The sequence below is a fragment of the Choloepus didactylus genome, chromosome 23 (assembly GCF_015220235.1).
Source record: "Choloepus didactylus isolate mChoDid1 chromosome 23, mChoDid1.pri, whole genome shotgun sequence".
Classification (NCBI taxonomy): domain Eukaryota; kingdom Metazoa; phylum Chordata; class Mammalia; order Pilosa; family Megalonychidae; genus Choloepus; species Choloepus didactylus.
In genome coordinates, this window is record NC_051329.1 from 31641099 (window position 1) to 31658168 (window position 17070).

The 17070-nt window shown below is 44.1% G+C and overlaps 1 long non-coding RNA gene across 1 annotated transcript in view; it reads right to left on the reverse strand.

Annotated features, from left to right (window-relative positions):
* The window catches only part of LOC119519120, a 64404-nt gene extending 51004 nt beyond the window's left edge, over positions 1-13400 (reverse strand). The window contains exon 1 of the long non-coding RNA XR_005213952.1: positions 13098-13400. This is a non-coding gene — a long non-coding RNA (uncharacterized LOC119519120). The remainder of the gene's footprint in view (positions 1-13097) is intronic.
* Positions 13401-17070: the final 3670 nt, after the last annotated feature.

Consider the following 17070-nt stretch of genomic DNA (forward strand, 5'->3'; position numbering starts at 1 on the left):
CAGGCCCAAGCCTCCACCTGTCTATACTCGTTGGATATGGGCTCCAGACTGGGCCCCCTCTTCCAACCATCTATACTGTCTGGATATGGGCTCCCAGCTCAGCCCCAGCCTACCCCCAAATACACCTTTGGAATATGGGTTCCAAGCCAGACCCCAGTCTCCACATGTCTACACTGTGGGGATACAGGCTCCGAGCCACACCCTAGTCTCCACATCTCTACCCCATACATATATGGGCTCCAAGTTGGGCACAAGTTACACCTGCCTAGATTGCAGGAATTTGGGCTCCAAGCTGGGCCCTAATCTCCACACTTCTTTCCCACAGGTATATGGGCTCCAGCTGGGCCCCTGCCTATACTTGTCTACACTGTGGGTATATGGGCTGCTAGTTGTGCCCAGACTCCACTTGTCAGCACCAAAGGTATGTGGGCTCCAAGCCAGGCTCCACACCTCCACCCATCTACACCATGGGGATATGGGCTCCATCCTGGTCCTTAGTCTCTACCTGCCTACATTGTGGAGATATGGGCTCACAGCCAGCCCCACCCTCCACCCATCTAGCCCACAAGTAAATGGGCTCCAATCTGGGCCCCAGACTCTACTGTCTCTGTCACACACCCATATGGGCTTTGAGCCAGAACCAAGCTGGACCCCACACCTTAATCAGTCTTCTCTATGGGGTTATGGGCCCTGAGCCAGACCCTAGCCTCCACCCATTTACACTGTGGGGATATATGCTTCCAATCTCTACCTGTCTACACCACAGGTATATAGGTTCCAAGCAGGACCCTAAGCCTCCATCCATCTACACTGTAGGGATATGGGCTCTGAACCGGGCCCCAGCCTCCACTTGTCTACACCACATTTATATGAGCTCCAAGGTAAGCCTCACGCCTCCAACCAACTACACTGTGGTGATATGAGCTCTGAGTCAGATCCCAGCATCCAACTGTCTACACTGTGGGTACATCATCTCTGAGCCGAGTGCTACCCTCCACACATCAATCCCACAGGTATATGAGCTCTGAGCCAGGCCGCAGTCCCCATCTGTCTACCCTATAGGTTTATGGGCTCCTCGCTGGGCCCAGAATCCATACATGGACACCATGGTGTTATGGGCTCTGAGCTTGGCCCCAAGCCTCCACCCACCTACCCCAGAGTTATATGTGCCCAAAGCTGAGCCCCACGCCTCCACCTGTCCACACCATAGTTATATGCACACCAAGCCAGGCCCCAACCTCCACCTCTTTACATGACAGGTATATGGGCTCCAAGCTGGGCCCTAGCCACCAACCATCTACATTGCGGTAAGAAGGGCTTGGAGTGAGGCCCCAGCATTCACCTGTCTACTCCACAGGTATGTGGCCTCCAAGCTGGGCCCCAAGCCTCCACCCATCTACACTGTGGGGATATGGGCTGAGTGCTGGGCCCAGCCTCTGCCTTTCTACCCCACAGTTACATGGGCTCCAATATGGCCAAATACTTCCACCTGTCTACCCAACAGATATATGGGATGATAGCCTTGTCCCAGCCTCCACTGTACATTGTGGGAACATTGGCTTCTTGATGGACCCAGATTTCATCCATCTTCCCCACAGATATATGAGCTCCAGGCGGGGCCCCAGCCTCCACCTGTCTATATTATAGTTATATGGGCTCCAAACTGGGCCCCAGACTCCAACTCTCTACACCACAGGTCTATGGGCTCTGAGCTGGGCCCTAGTTTTTGAACATCTATATTTTAAGAATATGGACTCTGAGCTAGGACAAGCCTCCATACATCTACACTGTGGGGTTATGGCATCAAGCTAGGCCCCAGCCTCCAGCTGTGTACCCCACATGTATATGGGTTCTAAGTTGGACCCCATATTCCACCTGTCTACACTGTGGGGATTTGGGCTCTGTGTCGGGCCCCAGCCTCCATCTGTCTATACCCCAGTGGTGAGGCACCACACTTCCACGTATCTACATTGGGTGGATATGGGCACTGAGCTAGGGCCCAGGCTCCACCTGTCTAGCCCACAGTTATATGGGTTCAAAGCTGAGTCACTATGTCCACCTGTCTGCCCCACAGGTATATGGGCTCCAAAATTGGCCCAATCCTATGCCTGTCTACACTGTGAAGATATGGGCTCTGGGCTGGACCCCAGCCTTCACCAACTACTGCACAGATATATGGGATTTGGGCTCGGCCCATGCATTCACATATGTATAGCAGAGTTATTTGGGGTCTGAGCCAGGCCACAGCCTTCACCTGTCTACACCACTTATGTATGGCCAAAAAGCAAGGCCCCATGCCCCTACCCATCTACATTGTGGGGATATGGGCTCCAAGTCAGCATCTAGCCTCGAGCTGTCTGCAACACAATTAATGGGCTCCAAGCTGGGCCCAGCCTCCACCAGTCTACATTTTGGGCCCCAGGCTCCACCTGTCTTTCCCACATGTATATGGGTTGCAAGCTAGGTCCCAAGCCTACACCTGTCTACACTGTTTGGATATGGGCTCAAAATCAGGACCCAGCCTATAGCTGTCTACATTGTGGGAATATGGGCAATGAACTGTGCCCTGGCCTCCAGCCATCTTCCCCACAGGTATACAGGCTCCAATCTCAGCCCCAGCCTCCACAAATATACACTGTGTGGGTATCGGTTCTGAGCCAGGCCCTAGCCTCCACTTATCTCCCGCAAAGACATATGGGATTAAAGCTGGGCCCCAGCCTCCATGTGTCTACTCTGTGTGGTTATGTGCTCCAAGCTGGGCCTCAGCTACCATCTGTCTATGCTACAGGTATATGGGCTCCAAGCTGGGCCCCAGTCTCCAGCTGTCTATACCACAGGTATGTGGGCTCCAAGCTGGGTCCCAACCTACCCCCAACTGCATTGGGGAATATTGGCTTTGAGCCGGGCCCCAGCTTCCACCCACCTACCCAACAGGTTTTTGTGTCAAAGCTGGGCCCATGCCTCCACCTGTCTACACCACAATTATTTGGGCTTCTAGCCAGTTCTACCCTCCGACTGTCTACACAACAGGTATATGGTTTCTGAGCCAAACCACAGGCTTTCACCAATCTACACTGTGGTGATATGGGCTCTGAGACAGCACCCAGCCTCCACCAGTCTACACTGTGTGGATATGGGCTCTAGCCAGACCCCAGCCTGCACCCTTCTGTGCTGTGGGAATATGGGCTCTGAATTGGGCCCTAGTCTCTAGCCATATACCCCATAGTTATATGGGCTCCAAGCTGGCTCCAGCCTCCTCATGTCTACACCACAGGTATACGGGGTCCAAGCTTGGCCACAGTCTCTACCTGTCTACCCACAGTTATTTGGGCTCCAAGCTGGGTCCAATCTCCTCCTCTATATACTGTAAGGATATGGGCTCTGAACCAGGCCCCAGCTTCCAACTGTTTACCCCACAGGTACATGGGTTCAAAGCTGGGCCACAGCATCCACCTGTCTACCCCAGTTCACTAATGCTGATGATTTGAAAAACACCAGAAATGGATTGGCTTTTATAAAGGAGGTTTATTTGGTTGCAAAGTTACAGTTTGAAGGCCATTAAGTGTCCAAGGTAAGGCATCAACAATAGGGAACCTTTGCTGAAAGATGGCCAATGGCCTCTGAAAACCTCTGTTAGCTGGGAAGGCATGTAGCCGGCATCTGCTTGCTCCCAGGTTGCATTTCAAAATGTGAGCTTTCAATGGTCATCTTCAAAATATCTCTCTATACTGCAGCAAGAATCTGGGTCTGTTTGACTCCTCTTAAAGTACTCCAGTGATCCAATTAAGACCCACCCTGAATGGGCAGGGTAACACCTCCATGGAAATAACCCAATGAAAGGTCTCACCCACAGGTGATTGAGTCACATCTCCATGGAAACACTGAACCCAGAGGTTCCAACCTAATCAACGTTAATACCTCTGCCCCCACAAGACTGCATTAAAGAACATGGCATTTTGGGGGACATAATACATCCAAACTGGCACAGGGTCCCACCGAGCAGATTGGATGGGGGGAGCTGGGATGAGTTCTGGGGCATGCACAGGAACCACATAGGCTGCTCCCAGAACTGCACATGCCCACACATGAGCACATGTGCAGGGACTTGCACATGTGTATGCACACAGCCTCTGGTCACCATGCTTCCTGGTGGGAAACAGCTGCTGTGTGCTGGGGTGTGGCAGCTCTGATGTGCAGGGCTGGCTGAGGGCAGCCTCCACAGTCTGCACAAAATGCTGGCATCTGGTGGCCTTAGGCTCCTGGGGGTCCATCTGTTCCTGTGTGCTAATGCTGACATTTGTAAAATACCAGAAAATGGATTGGCTTTTATAAAGGGGGTTTATTTAGTTACAAAGTTACAGTCTTAAGGCCATGAAGTGTCCAAGGTAAGGCATCAACAACAGGATACCAGCTCCCTCCATCCCATCTGCTCAGTGGGACCCTGTGCCTGTTTGGATGTATTATGTCCCCCAAAATGCCATGTTCTTTAATGCAATCTTGTGGGGGCAGAGGTATTAATGTTGATTCGGTTGGAACCTCTGGGTTCAGTGTTTCCTTGGAGATGTGACTCAATCACCTGTGGGTGAGAGCTTTCATTGGATTATTTCCATGGAGGTGTTACCCCACCCATTCAGGATGGATCTTAATTGGATCACTGGAGTACTTTAAGAAGAGCCAAACATCCGGAAAACCTCTGTTAGCTTGGAAGGCATGTGGTTGGTGTCTGCTTGCTCCCATGTTGTGTTTCAGAATGGTGTTCTACAAACTGTCAGTGTCAGTTTCAACAGCCATGTTCAAAATATCTGTCTCAGTTGCAGCTCTCTCCAAAATGTCACTCTCAGTTGCTCTGAGGTCTTTCTGTCTGTGAACTCCTTTATAGGACTCCAGTGATCCAAGTAACACCCACCTGAATGGACAGAGTAACACATCCATGGAAATTATCCAACCAAACATTTCACTCACAGTTGATTCAGTTACATCTCCATGAAAACACTCAATCAAACAATTCCAGTCTAATCAACACTAATACGAATGGCCCCACAAGATTGCATCAAAGAACATGGTATTTTGTGGGACATAATACATTCAAACCAGTGCACCATCCTCTCAGCAGCCCCGGCGTGGCCCTGGGTGGGCTCCTGGACCTCTGGCTGCTCACTTCCCTGGCCATGCAGCCTGCTGTTGGGTGTCCAGCCCACTTTCTGCAAAGCCCCAGGCTATGGCTGGGTGGTCTCAGGGTTCCCCATGTCCTCACAGACCGAGCACACCTTCAGTATTCTGGAGTGGTGGACAGATGGTAATTTGGATAGATGGAAGGATGGACAGGTGGGCGAATGGACCTCCAGGTGTGTCACCATGGCAGTCTTGGCTGGGAGTTGCTTCAGCTTGTCATAGACTGGGGGTGAGTTTGCAGGTGGGCCAGGCTCACTCATGGGTGTGTGGCTGTTCTGCCCAGAGGACCTTTGGCCCCCCAGCCCATGATAAGTATATAACCAATAGAGGTAATTAATGAAGAGCTGACTACCAACACCAGCAATGGAAGACAGAAACCAATGGCATGAGGTCTTTACATTACTATTATAAAGTAACTGTCAAAATAGAATTCTATAATGAAAAAGAAGTCCTTCAAGAAGAGGAGAAATAAACAGATTTCTGGACAAGTTTGCTAGTAGCAACTAATTTTAAAAGAAATGTGAAAAGATATTCTTCAGGTAGGAAGAAAATGATCCCATATAGGAGGTTTAAGATTCAGGATTGATTAAAGAACTAAATTGTTAAACTCGTGTATTCTAATGAATACTGAATAAAGTAATGGAAAGATGTCTGTGGGCTACAACATCAATAAAGTATTAAATACTCAATAAAATAATATATATCATAAGATGGGTAAATGAATCTCAAGTATTTTAAAATACATTATTTGTGAAGTCAATAAAGTATAATTTCAGATTTGGTAAGGGAAGCAAAAATGTTGTAATTTCTCAGGTAAATTCTACAAATGCATTAAAATAATGCATCTTATCTAAATATATAGAATAGAAAACTTAAACATATATAATGTTTAAAAAAAGGCATTCAGAGAAAAAGAACATATAACAGAGAGCACAAACAGTATATGAAAAGGATGCATATTTAAATACAGTAATTATATTGAATTATATGAATTATAGTTTAATTATATTTAATGGTAGTTATATGAATTGTATTTAATTATATTTAACAGTAATTATACTGAATATAAATGTTCTTAATCAAAATTGTCAAGTGAATTTAGAAAGAAATATATCTATATCTATATATAGACCTAAGAAAGTCATCTATGACATAAAGCAAAGTTGACAGTAAAGGTGGAAAACAATATTCCCTGTAAACACTTTTGAAATAGTAAACCTTATTTAAGTTTATCAATATTAAATAAAGATATCAAATAAGGAAAAGCATGGCTTTTGAAAAGTGACAGAAGTACAATATGACAAAGAATAGGGCATTTTTTACAACTATCTCAGCAATTGATCGAATAGCAGAGATTAAGGGAAGATTTGAATATTTGATCACCATGAATGATAAATTTTATTTAATGCACAAAATATAGAGCAGTAAGGACAATGACAAACTCCACCATTTTCCATGCACAAAAGCAAATGTAGGGGCAGGGGGAGAAGGGGGAAACCACAGTCATCCTGTCACAGGTGGTGCTGACCGGGGAAGAAAGGGGGAGGCAAAGAGAAGGGGACAGCTGTGGTCTTGTTCTGATGAAGGGGCACAGGACATGCAGATGGGATGGGTGTGGGGTGGAGGGAGAGTGAGAAGTCAAGAAAGGTAGCAAAGATGTCACCAGAACCCCTGTCAAGTGGACCCTGTACATGGAAAGTGGGAGCCAGAGGAGGAGCAGGTTCCAGGGAGGAGCCGAGAGGTCCTGTATTGCCATGTTACCCATCCACACGGGGCATCATGAAGCAGCAGTGTGTTTATTAGGACTGTGTGGAAAGGGTTGGGGTGGATGAAAAAAATGGAGACCATGCCAGTATAAATGGTGTTCAAAGCCAAGTTGGTCCAGCGAGGGAACATGGTGCTGAAGAAGGAAAGTTCTCTGAGGACAGAGCCCTGAGGACACACTTACGCTGAGAGGCTTTGGAGGAAAAGAGAACCCAGCAAAGAGGTAGAGGGGAAAGGGCAGTGAAGTCAGTTAAATAACAAAGAGGAGAGTGTAGTGAACCAGACACTGACTGATGGAAACATTTCTGGGAGATGAGACTGTGTCAAATGCAGCTGATGGAGTAAATTAGAGGAAAATTTGGGGGTAATGGAAATGTAAAATTGGATTGTGATGAGGGTTGCATAACTACATTTACAAAAAATGTATACTTAATTTTATGAATTTTATGTCATGTAAACAACTTCAGCTGTTGTTTAAAAAAATAGAATGAAACATATACCTGCCATGTGATTAAGCTTTTCTACTCCCATGTATTCACCGGGGTAATGAAAACAAGTGCTTATAGAAAGGACTTGTGGCCAATCTGCCCACTGGCCTGTCTACCACCCACCTGCCACTGGCTTGGTGCATCAGTCTGCAAGAGTGCAAGGGTGGGTGTGGAGCATGCAGCCATCACTGTGGCCTCCTCCTCCTGCCCTTTCCCTCACTCCCATCCTGCTCCCCCTTCCCCACATTGGCTTCTTCACTCTCTGCCACCCACATTCAGGGTAACAATGAACTGTCTAGACCAGCCCAGCAGCAGCTAGATTGCTTTGGTCACAGTCCAGCAGTCATGTACACCCAGAACTACCTGTGGCCCCTGTTCCTTGGAGTGGAGACTAGCAAGGATGAAATCTACCTCTTGGTATTCAAGGAAATTGTGGTCATAACATTAGCTGGATACAAGCTTAAGGAGGAGACAACACACACCTAAATTTCAGCTGTAATATATTAAAATATCAAAATGTCTAGGTTTCAACCAAAGATTACAAAACCTATGAAGAATAAAGAAGTGGTGACCTAGGCAAAAGAGAAGATTAAAGCATTAGAAACCGTAAACAAGGAGGACCAGACCCGGGATATACTAGGCAAATATATATATTTTTTAATTGTATTAAATATGCTCAAAGAGCTAAAGGAAAACCTGGACAAAGAAAACAAAGGAAATCAGGAAAATGGTAGATGGACTCAAAGAGAATATGAATAGAGAGATATGGAAATTATAAAAAGGAACAAAACAGCTGAAGACCACAGTAGCAGACATTAACAATTCTCTAGAGGGCTTCAACAGCAGATTGAAGCTGTTTCTTAAGAAGAAAGAATCAGTGAACTTAAAGATAAGGCAATTGAAATCAAGCAGTGTGTGGAGCAAAAAGAAGAAGGAAGAAACATGAACGGTGTTTGAGAAGCACATGGGGCACCATCAAATGTACCAATATATGCACTGAGGGAGCCTAAGAAGGTGAAAGGAAGGAAAAATGAAGACTGGAAGGTAGGAAGGAAGATGGGAGGGAAGGAAGAAAGGAAAGGAGAGAGGGATAGAAGGAGAAAGGAAGGGAGAGAGGGAGGGGTAGAGTTAATATTCAAGGAAATAATGGCTGAAAACTTCCAAAATTTAATGAAAGGCATAAATATACACTTCCAAGACACTCAACAAACTCCAAATAGGATAAACCCAAATAGACACAAGTTTGGGCATATTATAATCAGACTATTGAATTCCAAAGATACAATTCTGCAAACCCCAATAGAGAAACAATATGTCACCTAGAAGAGAGGCTCAATAAAGTCAATTGTGCTGATTTCTCTTTGGGAACCATGGAGGCAGAAAGGCAGTGGAATGACACAGTTAAAGTGCTGATAGCAAAAACTTGCCAACCAAAAATACTATATAAGGCAAAACTGTCTTTTAAAAATAAGGATGAGGAGGCAGGGGAAGATGGTGGCATAGAGAGGAGTGGAAGCTAAGTAGTCCCCCTGGAACAACTACAAAAAACCAGAAACAACTAGTAAATAATCTAGAATAACTGCGGGGGGACAAACAAGACCATCCACTCATCATACACCAACCTGAATTGGGAGGAATGCCCGAGAACACAGCATAAAATCTGTAGGTAAAACCTGCAGAACCAAGTCGTGAGACCCCCTCCCCCATAGCCCGAGCTGCAAAGCCTCGTGGTGCCAGAGAGAAGCTCTCTCCCAGCAAGCAAATATAGCTCAGCTGAGCTCCAACTGGGGTTTTAAGTAGCGAGTGTGAACTGCTCACTACAGGTATGCATCCCCAAAAAACAGACAGAGGCTTAGGGTGACGACTGACCTTGGAGAGCCAGAGGGTCACCTTGGACTGGGTCTGAAGGGGACTATCTGTTTCTTTTTCGGCTCAGTGGAGAAAGCCCCGTCATTTTCAGTTTCCAGGGTTGTGACTCGGGGAACCGTGGAGACAGCACAAGCAGAGAGAGAGACCATTGGAATGCTAATGACCTCCACCTGGGGGGGTCTGTCTTCTCTAGGAGGAAAGGGGTGGGGCCCTTTCCATTCAGAACCAGACCCCAGAGCCTGGGGGAACACGGCCATACCTCCTCACACCAGTCAAGAATTATAGGCTAACGGGCATCACCTGCTGGGCAGAAAAGCACAGCGACCTGAGGCATCAAAGGGTGGAGCAATTTTTTAAGACACACCCACAGGGAAACCAGATACTGAATATTTCTTCCCTCTGGGACCTGAGCCTGTTCTGGTCTGGGAAAATCTGATTTGGATAACCAAGGAAACCATGCCTAGACAACAGAAAATTACAACCTACACTAAGAAAAACAGTTATGGCCCAGTCAAAGGAACAAACGTACACTTCAACTGAGATACAGGAATTTAAACAACTAATGCTAAATCAATTCAAAAAGTTTAGAGAAGATATTGCAAAAGAGATAGAGGCTGTAAAGGAAACACTGGGCATATGTATGGCAGAAATCAAAAGTTCAATAAAACAACTGGCATAATCTATGGAAATGAAAGGCACAACACAAGAGATGAAAGACACAATGGAAACATACAACAGCAGATCTCAAGAGGCAGAAGGAAACACTCAGGAACCGGAGAACAAAACACCTGAAAGCCTACTTGCAAAGGAGCAGATGGAGAAAAGAATGAAAAAATATGAGCAACATTTCCGGGAACTGAAGGATGAAACAAAGTACAATAATGTACGTATCATTGGTGCCCCAGAAGGAGAAGAGAAAGAAAAGGGGGCAGAAGCAATAATAGAGGAAATAATTAATGAAAATTTCCCATCTCTTATGAAAGACATAAAATTACAGATCCAAGAAGTGCAGCATACTCCAAACAGAAGAGATATGAATAGGCCTCCGCCAAGACACTTAATAATCAGATTAGCAAATGTCAAAGACAAAGAGAGAATCCTGAAAGCAGCAAGAAAAAAGTGATCCATTACATACAAAGGAAGCTTAATAAGACTATGTGTGGATCTCTCAGCAGAAACCATGGAGGCAAGAAGGAAGTGGTGTGATATATTTAAGATACTGAAAGAGAAAAACCGCCAACCAAGAATCCTATATCCAGCAACGCTGTCCTTCAAATATGAGGGAGAGCTCAAAATATTTTCTGACAAACAGACAATGAGAGGCTTTGTGAACAAGACACCTGCCCTACAGGAAATACTAAAGGGAGCACTACAGGGTGATAGAAGACAGGAGTGTGTGGTTTGGAACACAATTTTGGGAGATGGTAGCACAACAATGTAAGTACACTGAACAAAGGTAACTATGAATACGGTTGAGAGAGGAAGGTGGGGAGCATGTGAGACACCACAAGAAAGGAGGAAAGATAACGACTGGGACTGTGTAACTTGGTGAAATCTAGAGTATTCAACAATTGTGATAAAATGTACAAATATGTTCTTTTACGAGGGAGAACAAGCAAATGTCAACTTTGCAAGGTGTTAAAAATGGGGAGGCATTGGGGGAGGGATGCAATCAGCGTAAACTAGAGACTGTAACTAATAGAATCATTGTATTATGTTTCCTTTAACGTAACAAAGCTGATATACCAAGGTAAATGCAGATAAGAGGGGGTGATAGGGGAGGCATGTTAGACACTTGACATTGGTGGTATTGTCTGATTCTGTATTCTATTTTGATTTAAGGTTATTTTTCCTTTTGCTGCTTGCTAGCTGTCATTTTTTTTTTCCTCTTTCTTTTGCCTCTCTACCTTCTTTGACTCTCCCTCCTGCCTTGTGGAAGAAATGTAGATGCCCTTATATAGATAGTGGTGAAGGTGGTGAACACATAAATGTATGACCATGTAGAGAACCATTGATTATTTACTTGGGATGGAATGTATGGTGAGTGAACAAAACCATATTAAAAAAAAAAATGGGTTGATGACAAAACCTCGAGGGCAAAATACTGAGTGAAATAAGCCAGACACATAAGGACAATTATTGCAGGGTCTCACTGATAGGAATTAATTATGATATGTAAACTCATAGACATGAAATATAAGGTACCAAGATATAGGATGAGGCTTAAGAATGGGGAGTGGTTGCTTAGTATGAGCAGAATGTTCAATTAAGATGAACTTAAATGTTTGGAAATGAACAGAGGTGTCGGTAGCAAGATGTGAGAATAACAGTGCCGAATGGTGTGTAAATGAGGTGGAAAGGGGAAGCTCAGAGTCATATATGTCATCAGAAGGAAAGTTGGAGGTCAAAAGATGGGAATGTATAAAACTGAATCCTATGGTGGGCAATGTCCATGATCAACTGTACAAATACTAGAAATCGCTTCCATGAGCCAGAACAAATGTATGACAATACAATTAGAAGTTAATAATAGAGGGGCATATAGGGAAGAAATATATACCTATTGCAAACTATATACTACAGTTAGTAGTATTTCAACATTTTTTCATAAACAGTAACAAATGTACTATATCAATACTACCAGTCAACAATTGAGGGGGGTTGGTTAGGGATAGGGGAGGATTAGAGTTCCCTTTTCTTTTTTTCTTTTTTCATCTTTCACTTTATTTCTTGTCTGGAGTAATGAAAAGTTTCTAAAAATGGAACAAAAATTAAGTGTGATGGATGCACAGCTGTATGAGGGTACCCAGGGGCAAGTGATTGTACACTTTGGATCTTTGGATAACTGTATGTTATCTGAACAATCTGAATAAAAATGAAAAAAAAAAATAAGGATGAGATTAAAGAATTCTCAGAGAAACAACAGAAGAGGGAGCTCTTCTCCACTCAGCTGGTCCTATAAGACATGCCAAAGAGAGTTTTTCAGGATGAAAGGGAAGGACAATAGACAATAGATTGAGTCATATGAGAAATAAAGATCTCCAGTGACAGCAATGACATGGGTAAATATAAATGTCAGCACTATTGTAATTTTGGTTTGTAACCCCACTTTTTACTTCCTATAGGATCCAAAAGACAAATGCATAAAATGTTGTGATAAATTAGTGATTTCTCTTCATAATGTATTAAATGTGCAATTTGTTAATAAAAAGTACATAAAGGTGGGGGGTGGAGAGGGATAGGAACATAGTTTCATATACTATTAAATTTGAGGTGAGTATCAAAGCAAATGAGATTATTATAGATTTAGGATATTAAATTGAAGCCTCTTGGTAACTACAAAGAAAGTATCAGATAATATGCAAGATCATTGAGACAGAAATTAGAGTACAAGTTACCAGAGTCAGGGGCAGGGTGAGAGGGGAATAATGCATAAAGGGCACAAGGTTTCTGTTGGGGAGATGGAGAAAAGTATCAGTAATGGAAGGTGATGAGGGCACCACAACACTGTGGATGCAATGACTCACAGTGAGTGATATGCTTGGGATTGGCTGAGACAGGAACATTTATATTGCATACAAAGAATATGTTCCCACAATTAAAAAAGAAAGAGCAAGTGAAGAGATAATGGCAATTAAGTGCAGCTCATGACACTGGATGGGATCTGTTTTGGGTTGCTAAAGCTATCAGAATGCAATATACTAAAAAAATGGGTTGGCTTTTACAACAGGGTTTTGTTAGTTTGCAAATTTACAGTTCTAATGCCATGAAAATATCCAAATTAGGGCATCAATAGGATGATACCTTCTCTGAAGAAAGGCTGCTGGCATCTGTGACACCTCTGTCATATGGGAAAGCACATGGCCTGTGTCTGATGTTCCTTCTCCCTGGGTTCTGTTATTCTCATCTTCTCACTTCAGTGGCTCTCTTGGAAATGAATGGTTCATATCTTGATAGGGTTGTTGGACACTGTGGGGTAGGGAGGAGTGGAACTTTTAAAAATTTGACAGTAATTCAGTTAAGATTGGTACATTTCACTGTATTTCAATTTTACATCACTTTAAGAAAAATAATTAGAAAGAGTTATGATCATCAGAATATAATGGACACAAGGTCATTTTATTTTCCAAGTCTCCCCTCCTCCCCAGACCCTCCCACTGATGATCTGTCCAAGCTACCAGTTGCTGGTGTGTTCCAGGTGGAATTCTGGGATATTCTCTATTGTTTGTTGTGGCTGATGCATCCGTGGTTACTGGGCAAAGCCTTGTGGGTGGCTACAGTGCCACAAAAAGGCTGCAAACCTCCCTGGAGCCTGACTTTGGGCTGATCTCTGAGATGCTGCAGGAGGTGGTGATGGAGCTGCTGCCAAATGGCATGAGTCCAGATGTCACATGCCACAGCCTCTGCCTTTCATCAGTTTACAGGGGTTCCCTTATTGTTATTCAGCTATTGCCCAGTCTGTTAGAAGCCAGGTTTACATAAGATGAGAAAAGCAAATTGCCGAAACACTGGCTGCACAGAACAAAGAGAAATCAGTTGACAAAATAAGTTTGCTCATAGGGGTTTGCAGAGACTGTACCATCTTTAGATGTTTGGTTAGAGAAAGAGACTTTACAAATACTCAGTCTTATAGACACCTACAGAAAGGCAAAGAGAAGGAAAGCAATGCTAATGAAATTAACTTCACTGGCCCCCAAACTAAAGGAAGCAAGTATCTAAATCTTTCAAACTGGAAGTGACAATAGAGATGCTAAATACACTGAAGTCTCTGGAATGGCTTCTGAGAATGACCCCATGGGACTGGGTGTGGGAATTAAAGCAGCTCTGCTCCCTCCCCTCTGCTCAGGCCCCCAGAGCCTCCAGGCTGCATCACCCAGCCGGCCTCCCTCTGAAGGTCACGGTGGCCCTGGATCCAACAGGACCCCTCCACTGGCTGCAGATCCTCCAACCTGTCTTCGTGGTCATGGAAATGGGCTCCTTCATGGCCACTTCCTCCTTTGAGATTGAAAGACTATCAACTTCCAGAAAAACACCAGGAAGTGTGGGACTTTCTTTTCAAAAAAATTAAACTTTCTTCCAATAGTGGAAGAAACTGCAACTACTTAAGTATTTGCTCAAATTGAAACTAGATCAAACTACATTTCCCTAGACCATATTTTCTAATCATTGTTTATATATTAATCTAAGTTAACTATTTATATTTTGTTATTATATCTGTATATTACAAATATTGCAGTTTTAAAATATAGATACTGATTAGAGACATTTATACATCAGAAAGAGTATTTTTGGGGAAAGGGTTGAATTCCTGTTGGTCACAAATCCTCAGTAAAGGCAACTTTTTTTTTAAATGGAGTATGTATTAGTTAAACCATTGAAAAATGAATATATACTTTGGGGTGTAGTTAACTGTGTTCTTAGAGAGAAATTAATATAATTTAATATTATTTTTTAAAATAAGGAAGATGAAAAAATAAAATTGGCAAGTTCAGCTGTAGATGATTTTCTTTCTCTGCCATATGCTGCACTGAGAGTTTTCTGACCATGAAGAAATACCTGGGACAATTTGGGGAAGCCCCCACATCCCACCCCTTGTGCCTCTCCCTCACCATCTGACACAACTCACAGGAAAGCTGAAGGAGCAGCCTGGGTTTCTCCCCCACAGAAATATCTGGTATCCCCCAAATTAGTAGTTCTAGTCACAAATGACCCTCCCTATATAGGCAGTGAGCACTAACTGGGGAGTATTAGAGATGGTGGAAGAAAGCAAGTCATGACACTTCTAGCAGATGTGTTGGGAGATAAATCAAAGGACAGAAAAATTGTTATAAGAAGGTAAAGGATGACTTCTCAAAATAGAGCTTGGGTCAGGTCATAGAACAGTGAAGGTGAGAAAGAATGTCCCTGTCCTTATGGAGCAGATACTTAAGTGGTGGGGGTAGTCTGCTGGTTTGAATCTATTATGTACCCAGAAAAGCCTATGTTCTTTTAGTTGAATCTTGTGGGGGCAGACATATTGTGGGTGGGACCTCTTGATTCTGTTGTTTCCATGGAGACATGACCCTGCCCATTCAATTTGGATCTTAATCCCCTTGCTGGAACCCTCTATGAGAGGATAAAAGGCAGACATTTTGGAGACAGCTCAGAAATGCTTAAAAAGAAAACACCCAGGAGAAACAAAACTACCCACAGAGAAGCTGAGACAGAAGCCCAGAGACATTTTGAGAAATCCACTGAAACCAGAATCTAAGCCCAGGAGAGAAGGATCAGCAGAGCCAGCCATGTGCCTTCCCATTTGACAGAGGAACCCTGGATGCCATCAGCCTTTCCTCAGAGAAGGGATCTACCTCTTGAGGCCTTAATTTGGACATTTTCATGGCCTTATAACTGTAAATTTACAACCAAATAAATTTCCATCATAAAAGCAAAACTGTTTCTGGTATATTATATTCTGGCAGCTTTGGCAAACCAAAACAGGGAGATAGTGGACAGAGAGATTGAACAGTGCACAGAGGATGTCATGCAATGGTAACATAACAGAGGGGAATGTCCAGGGAAGGTCAGGAGTGATGGGTGTGGGAAATGGGGGCTCTGAGGAGAGGTTAGGGATCCCCCTGAAGAGAGGACATCTGAGCAGTGAAGCAACCTGGCAACAAGCACTGCAGGATGAAGGGAAACAACAGGTGATGGTGATACAGTGGGTGTGAGAGTGGTGTGTTTGGGGATCACCCAGAGGCCAGGGAAGCCAAAATGCAGTGAGTGAATGGTGGCTGGAAGGGTGGGGTTAAATGCCATCAACAGGGTAAAGCGTTTAATTTTAATTTAGGAAGACAGTGGCAGTGATATGGGGAAAAGGGACTAGCAGGAAGAACAGGGACTCTTTAAGATGAGGATGTTGATTGCTGCACTGGGGGGAGAGTGGAGACAGAAGGATCAGCTCCAGGTCCTGTTCTGCAGAGACTGAGAGACCCCTGATGCTATGTGTTTCTTTCCTTCCATCTCTTTAGTGAGAGTTTTGTTCACCACCTTTCTGTCCTCAAGTAACTGGGGTCCTGGCCACACTTTCACATCCCCATGCAGGGGGGGAAGCAGCTGAGTGGGGCTCTGTGTGCCTGGGTGGGCCTGTGCCTCTCAGTGCTCCTCTGGGGTTCACTGGGTGAGGATGCACATAGATCTGAAGCCTTTGCCTTGGGTGGCTTCAGATCTCCAAGAAAGCCTCCTCCAGCCCCCTAGCTGGGTGTGGTGAGCCTGGCCACCAGCATTCTGGGAGCTGAGGAGGGGCAGAGTGAGGGGGATCAGTCTACAGGCTTTCACTGGGGCTCCTGCTTCTTTCAATGGGGTTCTCACCCCCACCTCACCTATTCCCACATCTACAAGTTCATAGCCTCTTTTTCTTTTATTAATTCAATTTTTTAGAGATATATTCACATACCATGCGTACATTCAATTGTTTAGACTACCATTATATAGTTGTACATTCATCACAAAAATTAATTTTTAACATTTTCATTACCACACACACAAAAATAATAAGAATAAAAATTAAAGTGAAAAAGAACAATTAATTAAAGTAAAAAAGAACATTGGTTCCCCCCCCCCCATTTTTCTACTCATCCATCGATAAACTGAACAAAGGGAAGTGTGGTCCACATGGCTTTCCCAATCACATTGTCACCCCTCATAAGCTACATTTTTATACAACTGTCTTCGAGATTCATGGGTTCTGGGTTGTAGTTTGATAGTTTCAGGTATCCACCACCAGCTACCCCAATTCTTT